The following is a 6,146-nucleotide window of genomic DNA, read 5'->3' on the forward strand; positions in this document are numbered from 1 at the left end:
ACATCTTAAACTCGAGCACCTTAAGTACACCATCCGAGGCTCTACAAAAAAGTTTTATGAGGTTTGGCAGCCTTTCCTATCCTACACTGAATGCTCAGGGTTTATTATATCCTAAGTGAGAGTTTTTCCCTAATTTCCTAATGTGTTTTATCTATTTTTATTTATTTATTTAATTTATTTATTTTTCTCTTTCTCCTTTTTTCTTTATGGGGTGTGAGTATGTCTGTAGCTATGTATCATGGTAATATGTTGTTAAATTTGTGTGTTGTGGAAAAATTGAAGACTTTTGAAAAATCAATAAAAAATATTTGAATAATAAGAATGTAAGCAGTACTAAAAAATTGTGTTTAGAACGAGTAATATTCCCATTAATCTAGTTACAGTACATGTCCCTTTCGAAGATCTGTGATTTTAAGCTAATTATTCATTAAAGAAGGACAAGCCATTCTTGTACGTGACTTGGTTCTTTGTGTGACTGAAATGTAGGCAATAGCTGTTTCCATCCAAAAAGGTGAATTAAATTTACTTGCAAAACTGGAATATTGCATAAAAAATATACAAATAAATCAGTGTTTCCAGGCGACGAGGTGGCGCAGTAGGTAGTGCTGTTGCCTCACACCAAGAAGGTTGTTGGTTTGAGCCTCGGCTGGGTCAGTTGGCATTTCTGTGTGATCAAAGGATTAGGCATTTCTGTGTGGAGTTTGCATGTTCTCCCCACGTTCGTGTGGGTCTCCTCCGAGTGCTTCGGTTTCCCCCACAAGTTCAAAGACATTGCGGTTGTGGCTGGAAGAGCATCCGGTGCATAAAAACGTGCTGGATGAGTTGGCGGTACATTCCGCTGGGGGACTAAAGGGACTAAGCCGAAAAGAAAATGAATAAATGAATCAGAGCTTCCATTCAATGAATCAAAGAGAACAAACTAATCACTTCCTGATTAACTGGTGCCAAATCTCAACAGTAAAAACTGAATTTACTGCGGTAGAAGCTACATGAATCTTTTCTTTGTTTAATAAATGACTTTCACATCAGAGGACAATGCTGGCACACAATGAACACAAGGTGAAGTTTATGCGCATGTTTTTTATGGCTATATTTCAAAAGTTATGTGCATCATGACGTTTCCATCAACCGATTTTTTATGCTCATAGACTATCAAAAATGCACATAAAAATAGGTGGCTGGAAATGTAAGGCTAAGCGAGAAATACCGCTTCATCTTTAAAAAAGTGGAGGAGACCAACAGAAACTCAGAGTTTAGAGAATAAATCCTGCTACTGATCAGGTTAGGTTCACAGAGTAAGTTACCACGGTAACTGACTCTGAGTAAAAGTTACCTCTATTTCAGAAACAGGCTTGACTTACCCTGCTTTTTTCAGTTTGACAAACCTGCCATTTTGAAACAGAAAACCCAGAGTTTCTCTCATTTCAGGGTTAAAATACTAATAGTTAATAATAGTTTTATAGTATATAATATATTATAATAGTTAATAGTTAATAATAGTTAACTAATAGTTTTCACTTAACCTCCTTTTTTGAAACGGGGCCCTGATCTCATATGCTATTGTTTTCGAACTTCAGTTGCCTATTGGAGAAATGACCAGGAATAATAAATGGCAGAAAACAGTCACACTACTTGCTCTACAAACAGTAAAATTACTGTGATTACTGCTCTAAAATATATTCTTTTTAAATGTCTGGGTAAAAAACAAACACTTTTCTCACTTTGAACGCAATATATTTTCACTTAAGAAACTTTGAAAATATTTTGGAGCAGTAAACATGTCAGGCTAAATCATTCAAATGAATCCTTGACTTCTGCTGTATTCATTTGTTTCATAAACGCAGATTTCTTTACAATTTAAAATGGCAACTTTGGAGATCTTTTCTGCTGGAGAAACTGTTGCCCTGAAAAACTTAACACAAAATGTAAAAAAAAAAAAAAAACATAGGAACGGTACAGCAGAAAATATTGGGGGTTTTAAAACCTCAACTTTTTTTAAACTGTGGTATACCTTGTAAACTATCATCATCCCATGCCTAAGCAGCATAACATTCTTTTTACGATCTAAAATTTAATTCTTTAAAAAAGTCTCAAGCAAAAAGATTCCAATGGTGCCGCCTGCTGGTATGTGAAGAATATGGTCAATATTTTGATGAACTTCACACTCAAATGTTTGCATCTCATCAGCATGCTGTAATCCATTTCTTACGCAGCAAAAGTAATTTTTAGACTAGTTTGTTGGCCAGTTGTAGTCAGTGCAATGCTAAACGTTATTGTTCCACTATAATTTGTTCATTTTGTCTCACATCGTCCTTCAGCATCATTATATAGTTTAGAATACTGTACAATGTTTTATAACAATTAATTATTTTAGTGTCCATTTCATTCAGCATATTTAATATTGGGGGCATCCACACTTTCTGACATACTTTAAACCAGGGTTTCTGCAGGTTTCACCAAGTTAAATTTAAGACTTTTTAAGACCATTATGACTGAAATTTTAGATTCATAAAGAGCTAAAGGCTAAGGAATTTTTCAAATGGCCCATATGAAAAAGATTTTAATTTGCCCCATCAAAAAAATATTTTAATTTAATAATACAATAATAAATGAATAATAAAAAAATTAAATATTTTAGATATTTCTTAGCAAAAGATTTTAAATATTGAGTAAAAACAAGCAAGCTTTATGTATATCCATAAACTTTTTTCCAAAATAACCTTTAAAAAAATAATAAAAAAAATGAACAAAAGTTTTAAAAACAAAAATAAACTAAATCTATGCACAACAATCTGTCCAAGTCGATGTCCTCAGCAGTAAATACATGGAGCACGTTTAAACAAATGTTATTGTAAGGAAAATAATTAAACCATAATGATAAATAGAGTTAAAATGACCTTTTTGAGTAAAAAGTTGAAAGATTTATTGAGATGGATTGTTGGTGATTGTATGGGTTTTAGCCAGATTTGGTAGCAAAACATGAAAGGAAAATGAAGACTTGTTTAAAAAAAGATTAAAGACCTACAAGACAATATTTTAGTAAATTTAAGACTTTTTAAGGCCTAAATTTTTTATTTTGGAGTTTAAGACATTTTAAGACCCCGCGGAAACCGTTTAAACACAATAGCCCTGGTAATTAGTTATTATAATAATGATGTAACTCAGATACTATCTGTGAGAACTAGTAACAACTACTAGAAACAAGTTTAAACCTATAAAGAAGTTGAAATTGTGATCAACGTGACATATGCAATTGGAAAGTACTAAGCCAACACTATCACTGTAATAGCAGATATCTTCTATGAGAATACTGTAGGTCAAATATCGTCAGCTCAGTTAACTTTAATTTAATTTATTGTTTTTATTTATTTTATATAGCGCCAGTGCTCAAGAATGCTTTACAAACAGTGGGAGAACAAGAAAAGCAATAACCTTAAGGAGGAAGATAAAATGGGAGACTAACAATACATAAAAGAATGACAAAAAACATGAGAACAAGTGACGAAAGAAACTCATTCCTGTCTTTCAATAAGTGCTTATGTGCGTTTAGGAGATCTAGGCAGCACACTCAGGGAGAGGGGTCTGGATGCAGACCTGGTGCAGTGCAATTTGAGCTGCATCCAATGCTTTTTAACCCCACTCCTAACCCTACCCTTCACCGTGACGTCACTCACTCCATGGAGTCTGACATTGCATCGCTGAGTGATGCAATCTCAGCTTGCATCATAAAAGCTGCATCCAGATACTATTGCACTCAGAGCTGCAAAATGGATTTAATTTAGTATTCTTATTATTAAAATATATCAATGAGGATCAAATGACTGAGTTGGTCTTTGAGAATGAAAATCAACCTGTTTGTTCCTGCAGATCTTCCTGTTTGACTCTGAATGTTTCTTCAATCTTCACATCTTCACTCTCCTCTTTAATAAACGCCATCTTTATAACAGTGTGGAGATCAGTCGCTTCAGCAGGAGTTTTTCTCTGTGTTTGGACACTTTATCCTGTTTAAATAAATAAAACAATGAACAGAAACAAAATAACTTCTCTTCAACACTTGCTTCAACAGTTTCTTTTAATGAGAGTAATGAACAAAAAGAAATCAGGTAAAACGTTTCTTTAAAACACTTATTCTGTTACTTTATTCAAACAATAGCCTTCCTACTTTAATAGACCTGAAACTTTAATTAAATCGGTTTAGATTTAAGGTTTGATAAACGTTTTGAAACACAAACCTTTCTCCAGTTGAATCACAGCGCTGAAACGACGCCTCTTGATGACGTCACACACCACGCCAAAATAAAAGTCTTTTTTTTGCCACTTACATGCTGCAGTCATAACTTACTGATACATTTCTCCCATGTTTTTCACTTTACACTATATCTGCTCTCTCTCTCACTCTCTCTCTCACACACACACACAAACCTTTAATCTAAACATTTTAGAAATTTTTGAGAAACTTTTTAAATCAAGTTCTTGATGACTTGCATGTCTACAACACATTACTTCCTATTAATATGAGTCCAAATCTCATCCTCATAATTATGACCTCTTCTTTTCTATTTCTACAACTTCATGTGCTTATATAGGGTTTATTTTTTTTCATATGAATTGTCATCTCTTATTATCTGTTTTCCAAGTTTCCTGCCATTCTTTAGCAATATCTTCAGTAATAATATTTAATTTACCTTTACTTACAGAAGCATTAAAGGGGTAGTTCACGTAAAAATTACAATACTGTCATTTACTCACCCTCTACTTGTTCCAAACCTGTTTGAGTTTCTTCTGCTGAATGCAAATGAAGAGAATATAGAGGCAAAAAAAAAAAACAGCCACTATATGGGTCAACAGTTCCTACTTTGGCTGCTTTTTTCAACATTTTCTTGCACACAAAATGTTCTTGGAACTCGATTACAATTGAAACACTAAAGTCACATGGACTGTTTTGACAATGTTTTTGGTTCTTTTTCTGCACTTTGAGCATCTCGGGACTCTTGCTGTTTATGACAGATGAGGGAGCTCTCTGATTTCATCTAAAGTGTCTTCATTTGCGTTCTGAAGATGAGCAAAGTTCTCAGGGCATTGTAACAACAGGTAGAGGGACAATCGTTCTCACAATCGAGTGCCTAGTGTACACTATAATGCACGGCTCCCACCACTGCTGATATACAGCCACATCACACTGCTTTTTAATTATTTTTTTTAAATTGCAATAACAACAGGCCATTACAACAAATAGAAATACAAAAACTGATAGCACTGCTACTCGTATGATATTACTCATATATTCATTCATTTTCTTTACGGCTTAGTACCTTTATTAATCAGGGGTCGCCATAGTGCAATGAACTGCCAACTTATCCGGCACATGCTTTATACAGTGGATGCCCTTCCAGCTGCAACCCATTACTGGGAAACATGCATACACACTCATTCACACACACACCGTATACATATCACATGACTATGGACTTGAGGGAAACCAGAGCACCTGGAGGAAACTCACACGAACACGGGGAGAACATGCAAACTCCACACAGAAATGCCAACTGACCCAGCTGAAGCTCAAACCAGCGACCTTCTTGATGTGAGGCGATCGTGCTACCCACTGCACCACTGTGACTTATTTGAATTATTTGAGGTATTAAACTGGTATTGGTGAAGAACTATGCTTACAAATGGTTGTTATTTTTAAAACGTGAGAAAAGGCACCATTCAGATGTAATGATTGTAATGATTTGGGGAATCAAGCATGTATTGTTATAGACACCTTTGCTTATTTGTCTTATGAGATGTAAGGCATGTTTATGTAATATGCTTTAGGCTATCAAGTTGGTATTGGCATGAACAGCTATACCTGTTAACAGGTTTCTTATATGTCAAACGGTCCTATTCAGTTAATGGTCTGGCCTATCAGGCAGCTATTAATAAAGATGATTGCGCATGATGATGATCCATTTGTTTTACAGCACCAAGGTTTGAGCTACGCTGCAGAATAAAAATCAATCTTAAATCTGTGTTAAATATACGCACAAACATCCTTTGTGTTATCAAGTGTGTTGCTTTATGTCCTTGATCCTGTTTTCTAGCACCCTCATAGTGTTGGGACACCCAGTGTTGTAGAGCTGACCACTGTTGATCAAAAGAAG

The 6,146-nt window shown here is 34.8% G+C and overlaps 1 long non-coding RNA gene across 1 annotated transcript; it reads right to left on the minus strand.

The window, feature by feature from the left end:
- Positions 1–426: 426 nt before the first annotated feature.
- Positions 427–4,265, minus strand: LOC130222855 (uncharacterized). Its single transcript, XR_008836543.1, has 3 exons — positions 4,233–4,265; positions 3,852–4,001; positions 427–855 (listed from the first exon to the last, which is right to left on the minus strand). It is a non-coding gene; the product is annotated as an uncharacterized LOC130222855 (long non-coding RNA).
- Positions 4,266–6,146: the final 1,881 nt, after the last annotated feature.

This window comes from Danio aesculapii, chromosome 4, assembly GCF_903798145.1.
Source record: "Danio aesculapii chromosome 4, fDanAes4.1, whole genome shotgun sequence".
NCBI classification, from domain to species: Eukaryota; Metazoa; Chordata; class Actinopteri; order Cypriniformes; family Danionidae; genus Danio; species Danio aesculapii.